A 23635-nucleotide genomic window follows, 5' to 3' on the forward strand; every position below is an offset into this window, starting at 1 on the left:
TCCTTTCAGAATTGCTTCTGGTGATTTGTTATAGGTCGAGTCTCAAAAATTCCGAAAAATAAGCAATTCTGAACGGCTTCGTGGTAGTCATTCATTCCTCACATCATGAGCCTCCTTAGTACATTCCAATTCGCTCCTGTTGACTTGGAAGAAATCAGTTCCTGAAATAGACTCAAAATGAGAAATTCACCTTGGATGTGCGGAACAGATAAATTTGAGAAGGAATCTTCCTGAAAGACCCGAGGATTCACTTCTCGTCCTTTGGTACAGAGCAGTGCATGAAAATTATTCCAGATGAGAAAGACGTGCCTAATCTGGTATCCTGATCTATTTCTCATGGAAACATCCACCAAAACACAAGTCTCTTCTCTCTTCAGGATTTGGTGGAGATTGATCATAATTATTGCTTAAAATGAGAAAGTTACAACTGGTCAATGCCATAAATCAGTGACAAATGGAATCATCCCCCAAAAGCCTTTCAGATTCGCTTCTTGTGATTTGGTAGAGATCAGTTCATGATTTGATGAAAATTACTCCAAATGAGACAGTTCTTCCTGATCAATGTTAGTAATTAATGACACTTGGAATCATCCTCCCAAATCCTTTGATAATTAACTCCTGGTGATTGTGAATAAAATCGGTTGGTGAAAATTAGTAGGAAAGAGAAAATTCCTTCCTCACCCGTCTTCTGATGAATTCCCCATGGAATCATCCACCGGAAAACAATTGCATTCTCTCTTGGTGTGTTGGAAGAGATAGGTTTGTGCAAATTACTCAAAGTATGAAAATCGTTCTTTACAAGCACCTAGTGGTAAAGACTCCAGAAATCCAGATTCTCTCCTCCTGAGTTTGTAGAGATTGGTTCATGAAAATGACGAAAAAATCAAACCTTTATTACTGATCACTGCATCTAATTAGTACCTCATGGAATCATCCTCCAAAGACCTTTTAGCTACTCTGCTGGTCACTTGGTAGAGATGGGTAGTGTAAATTGCTAAAAATGAGACCTTCAATACTAATCAGATGTAGCCATTGATGTCTCATGCACACTTCCTCGAAAAGCCATTCGGATTCTCTCCTGATCCTTTGGTAGAGATGGGTTCATGAAAATTACAAAAATCCAACAGTAATTACTGATCACTGTTAGTCATTAACTCCATCTGGCATGATCCTCCAAAATCCTTTCAGAAATGCTTCTGGTGATTTGTTATAGGTCGAGTCTCAAAAATTCCGAAAAATAAGCAATTCTGAACGGCTTCGTGGTAGTCATTCATTCCTCACATCATGAGCCTCCTTAGTACATTCCAATTCGCTCCTGTTGACTTGGAAGAAATCAGTTCCTGAAATAGACTCAAAATGAGAAATTCACCTTGGATGTGCGGAACAGATAAATTTGAGAAGGAATCTTCCTGAAAGACCCGAGGATTCACTTCTCGTCCTTTGGTACAGAGCAGTGCATGAAAATTATTCCAGATGAGAAAGACGTGCCTAATCTGGTATCCTGATCTATTTCTCATGGAAACATCCACCAAAACACAAGTCTCTTCTCTCTTCAGGATTTGGTGGAGATTGATCATAATTATTGCTTAAAATGAGAAAGTTACAACTGGTCAATGCCATAAATCAGTGACAAATGGAATCATCCCCCAAAAGCCTTTCAGATTCGCTTCTTGTGATTTGGTAGAGATCAGTTCATGATTTGATGAAAATTACTCCAAATGAGACAGTTCTTCCTGATCAATGTTAGTAATTAATGACACTTGGCATCATCCTCCCAAATCCTTTGATAATTAACTCCTGGTGATTGTGAATAAAATCGGTTGGTGAAAATTAGTAGGAAAGAGAAAATTCCTTCCTCACCCGTCTTCTGATGAATTCCCCATGGAATCATCCACCGGAAAACAATTGCATTCTCTCTTGGTGTGTTGGAAGAGATAGGTTTGTGCAAATTACTCAAAGTATGAAAATCGTTCTTTACAAGCACCTAGTGGTAAAGACTCCAGAAATCCAGATTCTCTCCTCCTGAGTTTGTAGAGATTGGTTCATGAAAATGACGAAAAAATCAAACCTTTATTACTGATCACTGCATCTAATTAGTACCTCATGGAATCATCCTCCAAAGACCTTTTAGCTACTCTGCTGGTCACTTGGTAGAGATGGGTAGTGTAAATTGCTAAAAATGAGACCTTCAATACTAATCAGATGTAGCCATTGATGTCTCATGCACACTTCCTCGAAAAGCCATTCGGATTCTCTCCTGATCCTTTGGTAGAGATGGGTTCATGAAAATTACAAAAATCCAACAGTAATTACTGATCACTGTTAGTCATTAACTCCATCTGGCATGATCCTCCAAAATCCTTTCAGAAATGCTTCTGGTGATTTGTTATAGGTCGAGTCTCGAAAATTCCGAAAAATAAGCAATTCTGAACGGCTTCATGGTAGTCATTCATTCCTCACATCATGAGCCTCCTTAGTACATTCCAATTCGCTCCTGTGACTTGGAAGAAATCAGTTCCTGAAATAGACTCAAAATGAGAAATTCACCTTGGATGTGCGCAACAGATAAATTTGAGAAGGAATCTTCCTGAAAGACCCGAGGATTCACTTCTCGTCCTTTGGTACAGAGCAGTGCATGAAAATTATTCCAGATGAGAAAAACATGCCTAAACTGGTATCCTGATCTATTTCTCATGGAAACATCCACCAAAACACAAGTCTCTTCTCTCTTCAGGATTTGGTGGAGATTGATCATGATTATTGCTTAAAATGAGAAAGTTACAACTGATCAATGCGAAAAATCAGTGACAAATGGAATCATCCCCCAAAAGCCTTTCAGATTCGCTTCTTGTGATTTGGTAGAGATCAGTTCATGATTTGATGAAAATTACTCCAAATGAGACAGTTCTTCCTGATCAATGTTAGTAATTAATGACACTTGGAATCATCCTCCCAAATCCTTTGATAATTAACTCCTGGTGATTGTGAATAAAATCGGTTGGTGAAAATTAGTAGGAAAGAGAAAATTCCTTCCTCACCCGTCTTCTGATGAATTCCCCATGGAATCATCCACCGGAAAACAATTGCATTCTCTCTTGGTGTGTTGGAAGAGATAGGTTTGTGCAAATTACTCAAAGTACGAAAATCGTTCTTTACAAGCACCTAGTGGTAAAGACTCCAGCAATCCAGATTCTCTCCTCCTGAGTTTGTAGAGATTGGTTCATGAAAATGACTAAAAAATCAAACCTTTATTACTGATCACTGCATCTAATTAGTACCTCATGGAATCATCCTCCAAAGACCTTTTAGCTACTCTGCTGGTCACTTGGTAGAGATGGGTAGTCTAAATTGCTAAAATGAGACCTTCAATACTAATCAGATGTAGCCATTGATGTCTCATGCACGCTTCCTCGAAAAGCCATTCGGATTCTCTCCTGATCCTTTGGTAGAGATGGGTTCATGAAAATTACAAAAATCCAACAGTAATTACTGATCACTGCTAGTCATTAACTCCATCTGGCATGATCCTCCAAAATCCTTTCAGAAATGCTTCTGGTGATTTGTTATAGGTCGATTCTCGAAAATTCCAAAAAAAAAGCAATTCTGAACGGCTTCGTGGTAGTCATTCATTCCTCACATCATGAGCCTCCTTAGTACATTCCAATTCGCTCCTGTGACTTGGAAGAAATCAGTTCCTGAAATAGACTCAAAATGAGAAATTCATCTTGGATGTGCGCAACAGATAAATTTGAGAAGGAATCTTCCTGAAAGACCCGAGGATTCACTTCTCGTCCTTTGGTACAGAGCAGTGCATGAAAATTATTCCAGATGAGAAAGAGGTGCCTAATCTGGTATCCTGATCTATTTCTCATGGAAACATCCACCAAAACACAAGTCTCTTCTCTCTTCAGGATTTGGTGGAGATTGATCATAATTATTGCTTAAAATGAGAAAGTTACAACTGGTCAATGCCATAAATCAGTGACAAATGGAATCATCCCCCAAAAGCCTTTCAGATTCGCTTCTTGTGATTTGGTAGAGATCAGTTCATGATTTGATGAAAATTACTCCAAATGAGACAGTTCTTCCTGATCAATGTTAGTAATTAATGACACTTGGAATCATCCTCCCAAATCCTTTGATAATTAACTCCTGGTGATTGTGAATAAAATCGGTTGGTGAAAATTAGTAGGAAAGAGAAAATTCCTTCCTCACCGTCTTCTGATGAATACCCCATGGAATCATCCAGCGGAAAACAATTGCATTCTCTCTTGGTGTGTTGGAAGAGATAGGTTTGTGCAAATTACTCAAAGTACGAAAATCGTTCTTTACAAGCACCTAGTGGTAAAGACTCCAGCAATCCAGATTCTCTCCTCCTGAGTTTGTAGGGATTGGTTCATGAAAATGACTAAAAAATCAAACCTTTATTACTGATCACTGCATCTAATTAGTACCTCATGGAATCATCCTCCAAAGACCTTTTAGCTCCTCTGCTGGTCACTTGGTAGAGATGGGTAGTGTAAATTGCTAAAAAGGAGACCTTCAATACTAATCAGATGAAGCCACTGATGTCTCATGCACGCTTCCTCGAAAAGCCATTCGGATTCTCTCCTGATCCTTTGGTAGAGATGGGTTCATGAAAATTACAAAAATCCAACAGTAATTACTGATCACTGTTAGTCATTAACTCCATCTGGCATGATCCTCCAAAATCCTTTCAGAAATGCTTCTCGTGTTTTGTTATAGGTCGAGTCTCGAAAATTCCGAAAAATAAGCAATTCTGAACGGCTTCGTGGTAGTCATTCATTCCTCACATCATGAGCCTCCTTAGTACATTCCAATTCGCTCCTGTGACTTGGAAGAAATCAGTTCCTGAAATAGACTCAAAATGAGAAATTCACCTTGGATGTGCGCAACAGATAAATTTGAGAAGGAATCTTCCTGAAAGACCCGAGGATTCACTTCTCGTCCTTTGGTACAGAGCAGTGCATGAAAATTATTCCAGATGAGAAAAACATGCCTAAACTGGTATCCTGATCTATTTCTCATGGAAACATCCACCAAAACACAAGTCTCTTCTCTCTTCAGGATTTGGTGGAGATTGATCATGATTATTGCTTAAAATGAGAAAGTTACAACTGATCAATGCGAAAAATCAGTGACAAATGGAATCATCCCCCAAAAGCCTTTCAGATTCGCTTCTTGTGATTTGGTAGAGATCAGTTCATGATTTGATGAAAATTACTCCAAATGAGACAGTTCTTCCTGATCAATGTTAGTAATTAATGACACTTGGAATCATCCTCCCAAATCCTTTGATAATTAACTCCTGGTGATTGTGAATAAAATCGGTTGGTGAAAATTAGTAGGAAAGAGAAAATTCCTTCCTCACCCGTCTTCTGATGAATTTCCCATGGAATCATCCACCGGAAAACAATTGCATTCTCTCTTGGTGTGTTGGAAGAGATTGGTTTGTGCAAATTACTCAAAGTACGAAAATCGTTCTTTACAAGCACCTAGTGGTAAAGACTCCAGAAATCCAGATTCTCTCCTCCTGAGTTTGTAGAGATTGGTTCATGAAAATGACTAAAAAATCAAACCTTTATTACTGATCACTGCATCTAATTAGTACCTCATGGAATCATCCTCCAAAGACCTTTTAGCTACTCTGCTGGTCACTTGGTAGAGATGGGTAGTCTAAATTGCTAAAATGAGACCTTCAATACTAATCAGATGTAGCCATTGATGTCTCATGCACGCTTCCTCGAAAAGCCAATCGGATTCTCTCCTGATCCTTTGGTAGAGATGGGTTCATGAAAATTACAAAAATCCAACAGTAATTACTGATCACTGTTAGTCATTAACTCCATCTGGCATGATCCTCCAAAATCCTTTCAGAAATGCTTCTCGTGTTTTGTTATAGGTCGAGTCTCGAAAATTCCGAAAAATAAGCAATTCTGAACGGCTTCGTGGTAGTCATTCATTCCTCACATCATGAGCCTCCTTAGTACATTCCAATTCGCTCCTGTGACTTGGAAGAAATCAGTTCCTGAAATAGACTCAAAATGAGAAATTCACCTTGGATGTGCGCAACAGATAAATTTGAGAAGGAATCTTCCTGAAAGACCCGAGGATTCACTTCTCGTCCTTTGGTACAGAGCAGTGCATGAAAATTATTCCAGATGAGAAAAACATGCCTAAACTGGTATCCTGATCTATTTCTCATGGAAACATCCACCAAAACACAAGTCTCTTCTCTCTTCAGGATTTGGTGGAGATTGATCATGATTATTGCTTAAAATGAGAAAGTTACAACTGATCAATGCGAAAAATCAGTGACAAATGGAATCATCCCCCAAAAGCCTTTCAGATTCGCTTCTTGTGATTTGGTAGAGATCAGTTCATGATTTGATGAAAATTACTCCAAATGAGACAGTTCTTCCTGATCAATGTTAGTAATTAATGACACTTGGAATCATCCTCCCAAATCCTTTGATAATTAACTCCTGGTGATTGTGAATAAAATCGGTTGGTGAAAATTAGTAGGAAAGAGAAAATTCCTTCCTCACCCGTCTTCTGATGAATTCCCCATGGAATCATCCAGCGGAAAACAATTGCATTCTCTCTTGGTGTGTTGGAAGAGATAGGTTTGTGCAAATTACTCAAAGTACGAAAATCGTTCTTTGCAAGCACCTAGTGGTAAAGACTCCAGCAATCCAGATTCTCTCCTCCTGAGTTTGTAGGGATTGGTTCATGAAAATGACTAAAAAATCAAACCTTTATTACTGATCACTGCATCTAATTAGTACCTCATGGAATCATCCTCCAAAGACCTTTTAGCTACTCTGCTGGTCACTTGGTAGAGATGGGTAGTGTAAATTGCTAAAAATGAGACCTTCAATACTAATCAGATGTAGCCATTGATGTCTCATGCACGCTTCCTCGAAAAGCGATTCGGATTCTCTCCTGATCCTTTGGTAGAGATGGGTTCATGAAAATTACAAAAATCCAACAGTAATTACTGATCACTGCTAGTCATTAACTCCATCTGGCATGATCCTCCAAAATCCTTTCAGAAATGCTTCTGGTGATTTGTTATAGGTCGAGTCTCGAAAATTCCGAAAAATAAGCAATTCTGAACGGCTTCGTGGTAGTCATTCATTCCTCACATCATGAGCCTCCTTAGTACATTCCAATTCGCTCCTGTGACCTGGAAGAAATCAGTTCCTGAAATAGACTCAAAATGAGAAATTCACCTTGGATGTGCGCAACAGATAAATTTGAGAAGGAATCTTCCTGAAAGACCCGAGGATTCACTTCTCGTCCTTTGGTACAGAGCAGTGCATGAAAATTATTCCAGATGAGAAAGACGTGCCTAAACTGGTATCCTGATCTATTTCTCATGGAAACATCCACCAAAACACAAGTCTCTTCTCTCTTCAGGATTTGGTGGAGATTGATCATGATTATTGCTTAAAATGAGAAAGTTACAACTGATCAATGCGAAAAATCAGTGACAAATGGAATCATCCCCCTAAAGCCTTTCAGATTCGCTTCTTGTGATGTGGTAGAGATCAGTTCATGATTTGATGAAAATTACTCCAAATGAGACAGTTCTTCCTGATCAATGTTAGTAATTAATGACACTTGGAATCATCCTCCCAAATCCTTTGATAATTAACTCCTGGTGATTGTGAATAAAATCGGTTGGTGAAAATTAGTAGGAAAGAGAAAATTCCTTCCTCACCCGTCTTCTGATGAATTCCCCATGGAATCATCCACCGGAAAACAATTGCATTCTCTCTTGGTGTGTTGGAAGAGATAGGTTTGTGCAAATTACTCAAAGTACGAAAATCGTTCTTTACAAGCACCTAGTGGTAAAGACTCCAGCAATCCAGATTCTCTCCTCCTGAGTTTGTAGAGATTGGTTCATGAAAATGACTAAAAAATAAAACCTTTATTACTGATCACTGCATCTAATTAGTACCTCATGGAATCATCCTCCAAAGACCTTTTAGCTACTCTGCTGGTCACTTGGTAGAGATGGGTAGTCTAAATTGCTAAAATGAGACCTTCAATACTAATCAGATGTAGCCATTGATGTCTCATGCACGCTTCCTCGAAAAGCCAATCGGATTCTCTCCTGATCCTTTGGTAGAGATGGGTTCATGAAAATTACAAAAATCCAACAGTAATTACTGATCACTGTTAGTCATTAACTCCATCTGGCATGATCCTCCAAAATCCTTTCAGAAATGCTTCTCGTGTTTTGTTATAGGTCGAGTCTCGAAAATTCCGAAAAATAAGCAATTCTGAACGGCTTCGTGGTAGTCATTCATTCCTCACATCATGAGCCTCCTTAGTACATTCCAATTCGCTCCTGTGACTTGGAAGAAATCAGTTCCTGAAATAGACTCAAAATGAGAAATTCACCTTGGATGTGCGCAACAGATAAATTTGAGAAGGAATCTTCCTGAAAGACCCGAGGATTCACTTCTCGTCCTTTGGTACAGAGCAGTGCATGAAAATTATTCCAGATGAGAAAAACATGCCTAAACTGGTATCCTGATCTATTTCTCATGGAAACATCCACCAAAACACAAGTCTCTTCTCTCTTCAGGATTTGGTGGAGATTGATCATGATTATTGCTTAAAATGAGAAAGTTACAACTGATCAATGCGAAAAATCAGTGACAAATGGAATCATCCCCCAAAAGCCTTTCAGATTCGCTTCTTGTGATTTGGTAGAGATCAGTTCATGATTTGATGAAAATTACTCCAAATGAGACAGTTCTTCCTGATCAATGTTAGTAATTAATGACACTTGGAATCATCCTCCCAAATCCTTTGATAATTAACTCCTGGTGATTGTGAATAAAATCGGTTGGTGAAAATTAGTAGGAAAGAGAAAATTCCTTCCTCACCCGTCTTCTGATGAATTTCCCATGGAATCATCCACCGGAAAACAATTGCATTCTCTCTTGGTGTGTTGGAAGAGATTGGTTTGTGCAAATTACTCAAAGTACGAAAATCGTTCTTTACAAGCACCTAGTGGTAAAGACTCCAGAAATCCAGATTCTCTCCTCCTGAGTTTGTAGAGATTGGTTCATGAAAATGACTAAAAAATCAAACCTTTATTACTGATCACTGCATCTAATTAGTACCTCATGGAATCATCCTCCAAAGACCTTTTAGCTACTCTGCTGGTCACTTGGTAGAGATGGGTAGTGTAAATTGCTAAAAATGAGACCTTCAATACTAATCAGATGTAGCCATTGATGTCTCATGCACGCTTCCTCGAAAAGCGATTCGGATTCTCTCCTGATCCTTTGGTAGAGATGGGTTCATGAAAATTACAAAAATCCAACAGTAATTACTGATCACTGCTAGTCATTAACTCCATCTGGCATGATCCTCCAAAATCCTTTCAGAAATGCTTCTGGTGATTTGTTATAGGTCGAGTCTCGAAAATTCCGAAAAATAAGCAATTCTGAACGGCTTCGTGGTAGTCATTCATTCCTCACATCATGAGCCTCCTTAGTACATTCCAATTCGCTCCTGTGACCTGGAAGAAATCAGTTCCTGAAATAGACTCAAAATGAGAAATTCACCTTGGATGTGCGCAACAGATAAATTTGAGAAGGAATCTTCCTGAAAGACCCGAGGATTCACTTCTCGTCCTTTGGTACAGAGCAGTGCATGAAAATTATTCCAGATGAGAATAACATGCCTAATCTGGTATCCTGATCTATTTCTCATGGAAACATCCACCAAAACACAAGTCTCTTCTCTCTTCAGGATTTGGTGGAGATTGATCATGATTATTGCTTAAAATGAGAAAGTTACAACTGATCAATGCGAAAAATCAGTGACAAATGGAATCATCCCCCAAAAGCCTTTCAGATTCGCTTCTTGTGATTTGGTAGAGATCAGTTCATGATTTGATGAAAATTACTCCAAATGAGACAGTTCTTCCTGATCAATGTTAGTAATTAATGACACTTGGAATCATCCTCCCAAATCCTTTGATAATTAACTCCTGGTGATTGTGAATAAAATCGGTTGGTGAAAATTAGTAGGAAAGAGAAAATTCCTTCCTCACCCGTCTTCTGATGAATTCCCCATGGAATCATCCAGCGGAAAACAATTGCATTCTCTCTTGGTGTGTTGGAAGAGATAGGTTTGTGCAAATTACTCAAAGTACGAAAATCGTTCTTTGCAAGCACCTAGTGGTAAAGACTCCAGCAATCCAGATTCTCTCCTCCTGAGTTTGTAGGGATTGGTTCATGAAAATGACTAAAAAATCAAACCTTTATTACTGATCACTGCATCTAATTAGTACCTCATGGAATCATCCTCCAAAGACCTTTTAGCTACTCTGCTGGTCACTTGGTAGAGATGGGTAGTGTAAATTGCTAAAAATGAGACCTTCAATACTAATCAGATGTAGCCATTGATGTCTCATGCACGCTTCCTCGAAAAGCGATTCGGATTCTCTCCTGATCCTTTGGTAGAGATGGGTTCATGAAAATTACAAAAATCCAACAGTAATTACTGATCACTGCTAGTCATTAACTCCATCTGGCATGATCCTCCAAAATCCTTTCAGAAATGCTTCTGGTGATTTGTTATAGGTCGAGTCTCGAAAATTCCGAAAAATAAGCAATTCTGAACGGCTTCGTGGTAGTCATTCATTCCTCACATCATGAGCCTCCTTAGTACATTCCAATTCGCTCCTGTGACCTGGAAGAAATCAGTTCCTGAAATAGACTCAAAATGAGAAATTCACCTTGGATGTGCGCAACAGATAAATTTGAGAAGGAATCTTCCTGAAAGACCCGAGGATTCACTTCTCGTCCTTTGGTACAGAGCAGTGCATGAAAATTATTCCAGATGAGAATAACATGCCTAATCTGGTATCCTGATCTATTTCTCATGGAAACATCCACCAAAACACAAGTCTCTTCTCTCTTCAGGATTTGGTGGAGATTGATCATGATTATTGCTTAAAATGAGAAAGTTACAACTGATCAATGCGAAAAATCAGTGACAAATGGAATCATCCCCCAAAAGCCTTTCAGATTCGCTTCTTGTGATTTGGTAGAGATCAGTTCATGATTTGATGAAAATTACTCCAAATGAGACAGTTCTTCCTGATCAATGTTAGTAATTAATGACACTTGGAATCATCCTCCCAAATCCTTTGATAATTAACTCCTGGTGATTGTGAATAAAATCGGTTGGTGAAAATTAGTAGGAAAGAGAAAATTCCTTCCTCACCCGTCTTCTGATGAATTCCCCATGGAATCATCCAGCGGAAAACAATTGCATTCTCTCTTGGTGTGTTGGAAGAGATAGGTTTGTGCAAATTACTCAAAGTACGAAAATCGTTCTTTGCAAGCACCTAGTGGTAAAGACTCCAGCAATCCAGATTCTCTCCTCCTGAGTTTGTAGGGATTGGTTCATGAAAATGACTAAAAAATCAAACCTTTATTACTGATCACTGCATCTAATTAGTACCTCATGGAATCATCCTCCAAAGACCTTTTAGCTACTCTGCTGGTCACTTGGTAGAGATGGGTAGTGTAAATTGCTAAAAATGAGACCTTCAATACTAATCAGATGTAGCCATTGATGTCTCATGCACGCTTCCTCAAAAAGCCATTCGGATTCTCTCCTGATCCTTTGGTAGAGATGGGTTCATGAAAATTACAAAAATCCAACAGTAATTACTGATCACTGCTAGTCATTAACTCCATCTGGCATGATCCTCCAAAATCCTTTCAGAATTGCTTCTGGTGATTTGTTATAGGTCGAGTCTCAAAAATTCCGAAAAATAAGCAATTCTGAACGGCTTCGTGGTAGTCATTCATTCCTCACATCATGAGCCTCCTTAGTACATTCCAATTCGCTCCTGTTGACTTGGAAGAAATCAGTTCCTGAAATAGACTCAAAATGAGAAATTCACCTTGGATGTGCGGAACAGATAAATTTGAGAAGGAATCTTCCTGAAAGACCCGAGGATTCACTTCTCGTCCTTTGGTACAGAGCAGTGCATGAAAATTATTCCAGATGAGAAAGACGTGCCTAAACTGGTATCCTGATCTATTTCTCATGGAAACATCCACCAAAACACAAGTCTCTTCTCTCTTCAGGATTTGGTGGAGATTGATCATGATTATTGCTTAAAATGAGAAAGTTACAACTGATCAATGCGAAAAATCAGTGACAAATGGAATCATCCCCCTAAAGCCTTTCAGATTCGCTTCTTGTGATGTGGTAGAGATCAGTTCATGATTTGATGAAAATTACTCCAAATGAGACAGTTCTTCCTGATCAATGTTAGTAATTAATGACACTTGGAATCATCCTCCCAAATCCTTTGATAATTAACTCCTGGTGATTGTGAATAAAATCGGTTGGTGAAAATTAGTAGGAAAGAGAAAATTCCTTCCTCACCCGTCTTCTGATGAATTCCCCATGGAATCATCCACCGGAAAACAATTGCATTCTCTCTTGGTGTGTTGGAAGAGATAGGTTTGTGCAAATTACTCAAAGTACGAAAATCGTTCTTTACAAGCACCTAGTGGTAAAGACTCCAGCAATCCAGATTCTCTCCTCCTGAGTTTGTAGAGATTGGTTCATGAAAATGACTAAAAAATAAAACCTTTATTACTGATCACTGCATCTAATTAGTACCTCATGGAATCATCCTCCAAAGACCTTTTAGCTACTCTGCTGGTCACTTGGTAGAGATGGGTAGTCTAAATTGCTAAAATGAGACCTTCAATACTAATCAGATGTAGCCATTGATGTCTCATGCACGCTTCCTCGAAAAGCCAATCGGATTCTCTCCTGATCCTTTGGTAGAGATGGGTTCATGAAAATTACAAAAATCCAACAGTAATTACTGATCACTGTTAGTCATTAACTCCATCTGGCATGATCCTCCAAAATCCTTTCAGAAATGCTTCTCGTGTTTTGTTATAGGTCGAGTCTCGAAAATTCCGAAAAATAAGCAATTCTGAACGGCTTCGTGGTAGTCATTCATTCCTCACATCATGAGCCTCCTTAGTACATTCCAATTCGCTCCTGTGACTTGGAAGAAATCAGTTCCTGAAATAGACTCAAAATGAGAAATTCACCTTGGATGTGCGCAACAGATAAATTTGAGAAGGAATCTTCCTGAAAGACCCGAGGATTCACTTCTCGTCCTTTGGTACAGAGCAGTGCATGAAAATTATTCCAGATGAGAAAAACATGCCTAAACTGGTATCCTGATCTATTTCTCATGGAAACATCCACCAAAACACAAGTCTCTTCTCTCTTCAGGATTTGGTGGAGATTGATCATGATTATTGCTTAAAATGAGAAAGTTACAACTGATCAATGCGAAAAATCAGTGACAAATGGAATCATCCCCCAAAAGCCTTTCAGATTCGCTTCTTGTGATTTGGTAGAGATCAGTTCATGATTTGATGAAAATTACTCCAAATGAGACAGTTCTTCCTGATCAATGTTAGTAATTAATGACACTTGGAATCATCCTCCCAAATCCTTTGATAATTAACTCCTGGTGATTGTGAATAAAATCGGTTGGTGAAAATTAGTAGGAAAGAGAAAATTCCTTCCTCACCCGTCTTCTGATGAATTTCCCATGGAATCATCCACCGGAAAACAATTGCATTCTCTCTTGGTGTGTTGGAAGAGATTGGTTTGTGCAAATTACTCAAAGTACGAAAATCGTTCTTTACAAGCACCTAGTGGTAAAGACTCCAGAAATCCAGATTCTCTCCTCCTGAGTTTGTAGAGATTGGTTCATGAAAATGACGAAAAAATCAAACCTTTATTACTGATCACTGCATCTAATTAGTACCTCATGGAATCATCCTCCAAAGACCTTTTAGCTACTCTGCTGGTCACTTGGTAGAGATGGGTAGTGTAAATTGCTAAAAATGAGACCTTCAATACTAATCAGATGTAGCCATTGATGTCTCATGCACGCTTCCTCGAAAAGCGATTCGGATTCTCTCCTGATCCTTTGGTAGAGATGGGTTCATGAAAATTACAAAAATCCAACAGTAATTACTGATCACTGCTAGTCATTAACTCCATCTGGCATGATCCTCCAAAATCCTTTCAGAAATGCTTCTGGTGATTTGTTATAGGTCGAGTCTCGAAAATTCCGAAAAATAACCAATTCTGAACGGCTTCGTGGTAGTCATTCATTCCTCACATCATGAGCCTCCTTAGTACATTCCAATTCGCTCCTGTGACTTGGAAGAAATCAGTTCCTGAAATAGACTCAAAATGAGAAATTCACCTTGGATGTGCGCAACAGATAAATTTGAGAAGGAATCTTCCTGAAAGACCCGAGGATTCACTTCTCGTCCTTTGGTACAGAGCAGTGCATGAAAATTATTCCAGATGAGAATAACATGCCTAATCTGGTATCCTGATCTATTTCTCATGGAAACATCCACCAAAACACAAGTCTCTTCTCTCTTCAGGATTTGGTGGAGATTGATCATGATTATTGCTTAAAATGAGAAAGTTACAACTGATCAATGCGAAAAATCAGTGACAAATGGAATCATCCCCCAAAAGCCTTTCAGATTCGCTTCTTGTGATTTGGTAGAGATCAGTTCATGATTTGATGAAAATTACTCCAAATGAGACAGTTCTTCCTGATCAATGTTAGTAATTAATGACACTTGGAATCATCCTCCCAAATCCTTTGATAATTAACTCCTGGTGATTGTGAATAAAATCGGTTGGTGAAAATTAGTAGGAAAGAGAAAATTCCTTCCTCACCCGTCTTCTGATGAATTCCCCATGGAATCATCCACCGGAAAACAATTGCATTCTCTCTTGGTGTGTTGGAAGAGATAGGTTTGTGCAAATTACTCAAAGTACGAAAATCGTTCTTTGCAAGCACCTAGTGGTAAAGACTCCAGCAATCCAGATTCTCTCCTCCTGAGTTTGTAGGGATTGGTTCATGAAAATGACTAAAAAATCAAACCTTTATTACTGATCACTGCATCTAATTAGTACCTCATGGAATCATCCTCCAAAGACCTTTTAGCTACTCTGCTGGTCACTTGGTAGAGATGGGTAGTGTAAATTGCTAAAAATGAGACCTTCAATACTAATCAGATGTAGCCATTGATGTCTCATGCACGCTTCCTCAAAAAGCCATTCGGATTCTCTCCTGATCCTTTGGTAGAGATGGGTTCATGAAAATTACAAAAATCCAACAGTAATTACTGATCACTGCTAGTCATTAACTCCATCTGGCATGATCCTCCAAAATCCTTTCAGAATTGCTTCTGGTGATTTGTTATAGGTCGAGTCTCAAAAATTCTGAAAAAGAAGCAATTCTGAACGGCTTCGTGGTAGTCATTCATTCCTCACATCATGAGCCTCCTTAGTACATTCCAATTCGCTCCTGTTGACTTGGAAGAAATCAGTTCCTGAAATAGACTCAAAATGAGAAATTCACCTTGGATGTGCGCAACAGATAAATTTGAGAAGGAATCTTCCTGAAAGACCCGAGGATTCACTTCTCGTCCTTTGGTACAGAGCAGTGCATGAAAATTATTCCAGATGAGAAAAACATGCCTAAACTGGTATCCTGATCTATTTCTCATGGAAACATCCACCAAAACACAAGTCTCTTCTCTCTTCAGGATTTGGTGGAGATTGATCATGATTATTGCTTAAAATGAGAAAGTTACAACTGATCAATGCGAAAAATCAGTGACAAATGGAATCATCCCCCTAAAGCCTTTCAGATTCGCTTCTTGTGATGTGGTAGAGATCAGTTCATGATTTGATGAAAATTACTCCAAATGAGACAGTTTTTCCTGATCAATGTTAGTAATTAATGACACTTGGAATCATCCTCCCAAATCCTTTGATAATTAACTCCTGGTGATTGTGAATAAAATCGGTTGGTGAAAATTAGTAGGAAAGAGAAAATTCCTTCCTCACCCGTCTTCTGATGAATTCCCCATGGAATCATCCACCGGAAAACAATTGCATTCTCTCTTGGTGTGTTGGAAGAGATAGGTTTGTGCAAATTACTCAAAGTACGAAAATCGTTCTTTACAAGCACCTAGTGGTAAAGACTCCAGCAATCCAGATTCTCTCCTCCTGAGTTTGTAGAGATTGGTTCATGAAAATGACTAAAAAATAAAACCTTTATTACTGATCACTGCATCTAATTAGTACCTCATGGAATCATCCTCCAAAGACCTTTTAGCTACTCTGCTGGTCACTTGGTAGAGATGGGTAGTCTAAATTGCTAAAATGAGACCTTCAATACTAATCAGATGTAGCCATTGATGTCTCATGCACGCTTCCTCGAAAAGCCAATCGGATTCTCTCCTGATCCTTTGGTAGAGATGGGTTCATGAAAATTACAAAAATCCAACAGTAATTACTGATCACTGTTAGTCATTAACTCCATCTGGCATGATCCTCCAAAATCCTTTCAGAAATGCTTCTCGTGTTTTGTTATAGGTCGAGTCTCGAAAATTCCGAAAAATAAGCAATTCTGAACGGCTTCGTGGTAGTCATTCATTCCTCACATCATGAGCCTCCTTAGTACATTCCAATTCGCTCCTGTGACTTGGAAGAAATCAGTTCCTGAAATAGACTCAAAATGAGAAATTCACCTTGGATGTGCGCAACAGATAAATTTGAGAAGGAATCTTCCTGAAAGACCCGAGGATTCACTTCTCGTCCTTTGGTACAGAGCAGTGCATGAAAATTATTCCAGATGAGAAAAACATGCCTAAACTGGTATCCTGATCTATTTCTCATGGAAACATCCACCAAAACACAAGTCTCTTCTCTCTTCAGGATTTGGTGGAGATTGATCATGATTATTGCTTAAAATGAGAAAGTTACAACTGATCAATGCGAAAAATCAGTGACAAATGGAATCATCCCCCAAAAGCCTTTCAGATTCGCTTCTTGTGATTTGGTAGAGATCAGTTCATGATTTGATGAAAATTACTCCAAATGAGACAGTTCTTCCTGATCAATGTTAGTAATTAATGACACTTGGAATCATCCTCCCAAATCCTTTGATAATTAACTCCTGGTGATTGTGAATAAAATCGGTTGGTGAAAATTAGTAGGAAAGAGAAAATTCCTTCCTCACCCGTCTTCTGATGAATTTCCCATGGAATCATCCACCGGAAAACAATTGCATTCTCTCTTGGTGTGTTGGAAGAGATTGGTTTGTGCAAATTACTCAAAGTACGAAAATCGTTCTTTACAAGCACCTAGTGGTAAAGACTCCAGAAATCCAGATTCTCTCCTCCTGAGTTTGTAGAGATTGGTTCATGAAAATGACTAAAAAATCAAACCTTTATTACTGATCACTGCATCTAATTAGTACCTCATGGAATCATCCTCCAAAGACCTTTTAGCTACTCTGCTGGTCACTTGGTAGAGATGGGTAGTGTAAATTGCTAAAAATGAGACCTTCAATACTAATCAGATGTAGCCATTGATGTCTCATGCACGCTTCCTCGAAAAGCGATTCGGATTCTCTCCTGATCCTTTGGTAGAGATGGGTTCATGAAAATTACAAAAATCCAACAGTAATTACTGATCACTGCTAGTCATTAACTCCATCTGGCATGATCCTCCAAAATCCTTTCAGAAATGCTTCTGGTGATTTGTTATAGGTCGAGTCTCGAAAATTCCGAAAAATAAGCAATTCTGAACGGCTTCGTGGTAGTCATTCATTCCTCACATCATGAGCCTCCTTAGTACATTCCAATTCGCTCCTGTGACCTGGAAGAAATCAGTTCCTGAAATAGACTCAAAATGAGAAATTCACCTTGGATGTGCGCAACAGATAAATTTGAGAAGGAATCTTCCTGAAAGACCCGAGGATTCACTTCTCGTCCTTTGGTACAGAGCAGTGCATGAAAATTATTCCAGATGAGAATAACATGCCTAATCTGGTATCCTGATCTATTTCTCATGGAAACATCCACCAAAACACAAGTCTCTTCTCTCTTCAGGATTTGGTGGAGATTGATCATGATTATTGCTTAAAATGAGAAAGTTACAACTGATCAATGCGAAAAATCAGTGACAAATGGAATCATCCCCCAAAAGCCTTTCAGATTCGCTTCTTGTGATTTGGTAGAGATCAGTTCATGATTTGATGAAAATTACTCCAAATGAGACAGTTCTTCCTGATCAATGTTAGTAATTAATGACACTTGGAATCATCCTCCCAAATCCTTTGATAATTAACTCCTGGTGATTGTGAATAAAATCGGTTGGTGAAAATTAGTAGGAAAGAGAAAATTCCTTCCTCACCCGTCTTCTGATGAATTCCCCATGGAATCATCCAGCGGAAAACAATTGCATTCTCTCTTGGTGTGTTGGAAGAGATAGGTTTGTGCAAATTACTCAAAGTACGAAAATCGTTCTTTGCAAGCACCTAGTGGTAAAGACTCCAGCAATCCAGATTCTCTCCTCCTGAGTTTGTAGGGATTGGTTCATGAAAATGACTAAAAAATCAAACCTTTATTACTGATCACTGCATCTAATTAGTACCTCATGGAATCATCCTCCAAAGACCTTTTAGCTACTCTGCTGGTCACTTGGTAGAGATGGGTAGTGTAAATTGCTAAAAATGAGACCTTCAATACTAATCAGATGTAGCCATTGATGTCTCATGCACGCTTCCTCGAAAAGCGATTCGGATTCTCTCCTGATCCTTTGGTAGAGATGGGTTCATGAAAATTACAAAAATCCAACAGTAATTACTGATCACTGCTAGTCATTAACTCCATCTGGCATGATCCTCCAAAATCCTTTCAGAAATGCTTCTGGTGATTTGTTATAGGTCGAGTCTCGAAAATTCCGAAAAATAAGCAATTCTGAACGGCTTCGTGGTAGTCATTCATTCCTCACATCATGAGCCTCCTTAGTACATTCCAATTCGCTCCTGTGACCTGGAAGAAATCAGTTCCTGAAATAGACTCAAAATGAGAAATTCACCTTGGATGTGCGCAACAGATAAATTTGAGAAGGAATCTTCCTGAAAGACCCGAGGATTCACTTCTCGTCCTTTGGTACAGAGCAGTGCATGAAAATTATTCCAGATGAGAATAACATGCCTAATCTGGTATCCTGATCTATTTCTCATGGAAACATCCACCAAAACACAAGTCTCTTCTCTCTTCAGGATTTGGTGGAGATTGATCATGATTATTGCTTAAAATGAGAAAGTTACAACTGATCAATGCGAAAAATCAGTGACAAATGGAATCATCCCCCAAAAGCCTTTCAGATTCGCTTCTTGTGATTTGGTAGAGATCAGTTCATGATTTGATGAAAATTACTCCAAATGAGACAGTTCTTCCTGATCAATGTTAGTAATTAATGACACTTGGAATCATCCTCCCAAATCCTTTGATAATTAACTCCTGGTGATTGTGAATAAAATCGGTTGGTGAAAATTAGTAGGAAAGAGAAAATTCCTTCCTCACCCGTCTTCTGATGAATTCCCCATGGAATCATCCAGCGGAAAACAATTGCATTCTCTCTTGGTGTGTTGGAAGAGATAGGTTTGTGCAAATTACTCAAAGTACGAAAATCGTTCTTTGCAAGCACCTAGTGGTAAAGACTCCAGCAATCCAGATTCTCTCCTCCTGAGTTTGTAGGGATTGGTTCATGAAAATGACTAAAAAATCAAACCTTTATTACTGATCACTGCATCTAATTAGTACCTCATGGAATCATCCTCCAAAGACCTTTTAGCTACTCTGCTGGTCACTTGGTAGAGATGGGTAGTGTAAATTGCTAAAAATGAGACCTTCAATACTAATCAGATGTAGCCATTGATGTCTCATGCACGCTTCCTCAAAAAGCCATTCGGATTCTCTCCTGATCCTTTGGTAGAGATGGGTTCATGAAAATTACAAAAATCCAACAGTAATTACTGATCACTGCTAGTCATTAACTCCATCTGGCATGATCCTCCAAAATCCTTTCAGAATTGCTTCTGGTGATTTGTTATAGGTCGAGTCTCAAAAATTCCGAAAAATAAGCAATTCTGAACGGCTTCGTGGTAGTCATTCATTCCTCACATCATGAGCCTCCTTAGTACATTCCAATTCGCTCCTGTTGACTTGGAAGAAATCAGTTCCTGAAATAGACTCAAAATGAGAAATTCACCTTGGATGTGCGCAACAGATAAATTTGAGAAGGAATCTTCCTGAAAGACCCGAGGATTCACTTCTCGTCCTTTGGTACAGAGCAGTGCATGAAAATTATTCCAGATGAGAAAGACGTGCCTAATCTGGTATCCTGATCTATTTCTCATGGAAACATCCACCAAAACACAAGTCTCTTCTCTCTTCAGGATTTGGTGGAGATTGATCATAATTATTGCTTAAAATGAGAAAGTTACAACTGGTCAATGCCATAAATCAGTGACAAATGGAATCATCCCCCAAAAGCCTTTCAGATTCGCTTCTTGTGATTTGGTAGAGATCAGTTCATGATTTGATGAAAATTACTCCAAATGAGACAGTTCTTCCTGATCAATGTTAGTAATTAATGACACTTGGAATCATCCTCCCAAATCCTTTGATAATTAACTCCTGGTGATTGTGAATAAAATCGGTTGGTGAAAATTAGTAGGAAAGAGAAAATTCCTTCCTCACCCGTCTTCTGATGAATTCCCCATGGAATCATCCACCGGAAAACAATTGCATTCTCTCTTGGTGTGTTGGAAGAGATAGGTTTGTGCAAATTACTCAAAGTATGAAAATCGTTCTTTACAAGCACCTAGTGGTAAAGACTCCAGAAATCCAGATTCTCTCCTCCTGAGTTTGTAGAGATTGGTTCATGAAAATGACGAAAAAATCAAACCTTTATTACTGATCACTGCATCTAATTAGTACCTCATGGAATCATCCTCCAAAGACCTTTTAGCTCCTCTGCTGGTCACTTGGTAGAGATGGGTAGTGTAAATTGCTAAAAATGAGACCTTCAATACTAATCAGATGTAGCCATTGATGTCTCATGCACACTTCCTCGAAAAGCCATTCGGATTCTCTCCTGATCCTTTGGTAGAGATGGGTTCATGAAAATTACAAAAATCCAACAGTAATTACTGATCACTGTTAGTCATTAACTCCATCTGGCATGATCCTCCAAAATCCTTTCAGAAATGCTTCTGGTGATTTGTTATAGGTCGAGTCTCAAAAATTCCGAAAAATAAGCAATTCTGAACGGCTTCGTGGTAGTCATTCATTCCTCACATCATGAGCCTCCTTAGTACATTCCAATTCGCTCCTGTTGACTTGGAAGAAATCAGTTCCTGAAATAGACTCAAAATGAGAAATTCACCTTGGATGTGCGGAACAGATAAATTTGAGAAGGAATCTTCCTGAAAGACCCGAGGATTCACTTCTCGTCCTTTGGTACAGAGCAGTGCATGAAAATTATTCCAGATGAGAAAGACGTGCCTAATCTGGTATCCTGATCTATTTCTCATGGAAACATCCACCAAAACACAAGTCTCTTCTCTCTTCAGGATTTGGTGGAGATTGATCATAATTATTGCTTAAAATGAGAAAGTTACAACTGGTCAATGCCATAAATCAGTGACAAATGGAATCATCCCCCAAAAGCCTTTCAGATTCGCTTCTTGTGATTTGGTAGAGATCAGTTCATGATTTGATGAAAATTACTCCAAATGAGACAGTTCTTCCTGATCAATGTTAGTAATTAATGACACTTGGAATCATCCTCCCAAATCCTTTGATAATTAACTCCTGGTGATTGTGAATAAAATCGGTTGGTGAAAATTAGTAGGAAAGAGAAAATTCCTTCCTCACCCGTCTTCTGATGAATTCCCCATGGAATCATCCACCGGAAAACAATTGCATTCTCTCTTGGTGTGTTGGAAGAGATAGGTTTGTGCAAATTACTCAAAGTATGAAAATCGTTCTTTACAAGCACCTAGTGGTAAAGACTCCAGAAATCCAGATTCTCTCCTCCTGAGTTTGTAGAGATTGGTTCATGAAAATGACGAAAAAATCAAACCTTTATTACTGATCACTGCATCTAATTAGTACCTCATGGAATCATCCTCCAAAGACCTTTTAGCTACTCTGCTGGTCACTTGGTAGAGATGGGTAGTGTAAATTGCTAAAAATGAGACCTTCAATACTAATCAGATGTAGCCATTGATGTCTCATGCACACTTCCTCGAAAAGCCATTCGGATTCTCTCCTGATCCTTTGGTAGAGATGGGTTCATGAAAATTACAAAAATCCAACAGTAATTACTGATCACTGTTAGTCATTAACTCCATCTGGCATGATCCTCCAAAATCCTTTCAGAAATGCTTCTGGTGATTTGTTATAGGTCGAGTCTCGAAAATTCCGAAAAATAAGCAATTCTGAACGGCTTCATGGTAGTCATTCATTCCTCACATCATGAGCCTCCTTAGTACATTCCAATTCGCTCCTGTGACTTGGAAGAAATCAGTTCCTGAAATAGACTCAAAATGAGAAATTCACCTTGGATGTGCGCAACAGATAAATTTGAGAAGGAATCTTCCTGAAAGACCCGAGGATTCACTTCTCGTCCTTTGGTACAGAGCAGTGCATGAAAATTATTCCAGATGAGAAAAACATGCCTAAACTGGTATCCTGATCTATTTCTCATGGAAACATCCACCAAAACACAAGTCTCTTCTCTCTTCAGGATTTGGTGGAGATTGATCATGATTATTGCTTAAAATGAGAAAGTTACAACTGATCAATGCGAAAAATCAGTGACAAATGGAATCATCCCCCAAAAGCCTTTCAGATTCGCTTCTTGTGATTTGGTAGAGATCAGTTCATGATTTGATGAAAATTACTCCAAATGAGACAGTTCTTCCTGATCAATGTTAGTAATTAATGACACTTGGAATCATCCTCCCAAATCCTTTGATAATTAACTCCTGGTGATTGTGAATAAAATCGGTTGGTGAAAATTAGTAGGAAAGAGAAAATTCCTTCCTCACCCGTCTTCTGATGAATTCCCCATGGAATCATCCACCGGAAAACAATTGCATTCTCTCTTGGTGTGTTGGAAGAGATAGGTTTGTGCAAATTACTCAAAGTACGAAAATCGTTCTTTACAAGCACCTAGTGGTAAAGACTCCAGCAATCCAGATTCTCTCCTCCTGAGTTTGTAGAGATTGGTTCATGAAAATGACTAAAAAATCAAACCTTTATTACTGATCACTGCATCTAATTAGTACCTCATGGAATCATCCTCCAAAGACCTTTTAGCTACTCTGCTGGTCACTTGGTAGAGATGGGTAGTCTAAATTGCTAAAATGAGACCTTCAATACTAATCAGATGTAGCCATTGATGTCTCATGCACGCTTCCTCGAAAAGCCATTCGGATTCTCTCCTGATCCTTTGGTAGAGATGGGTTCATGAAAATTACAAAAATCCAACAGGAATTACTGATCACTGCTAGTCATTAACTCCATCTGGCATGATCCTCCAAAATCCTTTCAGAAATGCTTCTGGTGATTTGTTATAGGTCGATTCTCGAAAATTCCAAAAAAAAAGCAATTCTGAACGG

Source organism: Eretmochelys imbricata, chromosome 19 (assembly GCF_965152235.1).
Source record: "Eretmochelys imbricata isolate rEreImb1 chromosome 19, rEreImb1.hap1, whole genome shotgun sequence".
Classification (NCBI taxonomy): Eukaryota; Metazoa; Chordata; order Testudines; family Cheloniidae; genus Eretmochelys; species Eretmochelys imbricata.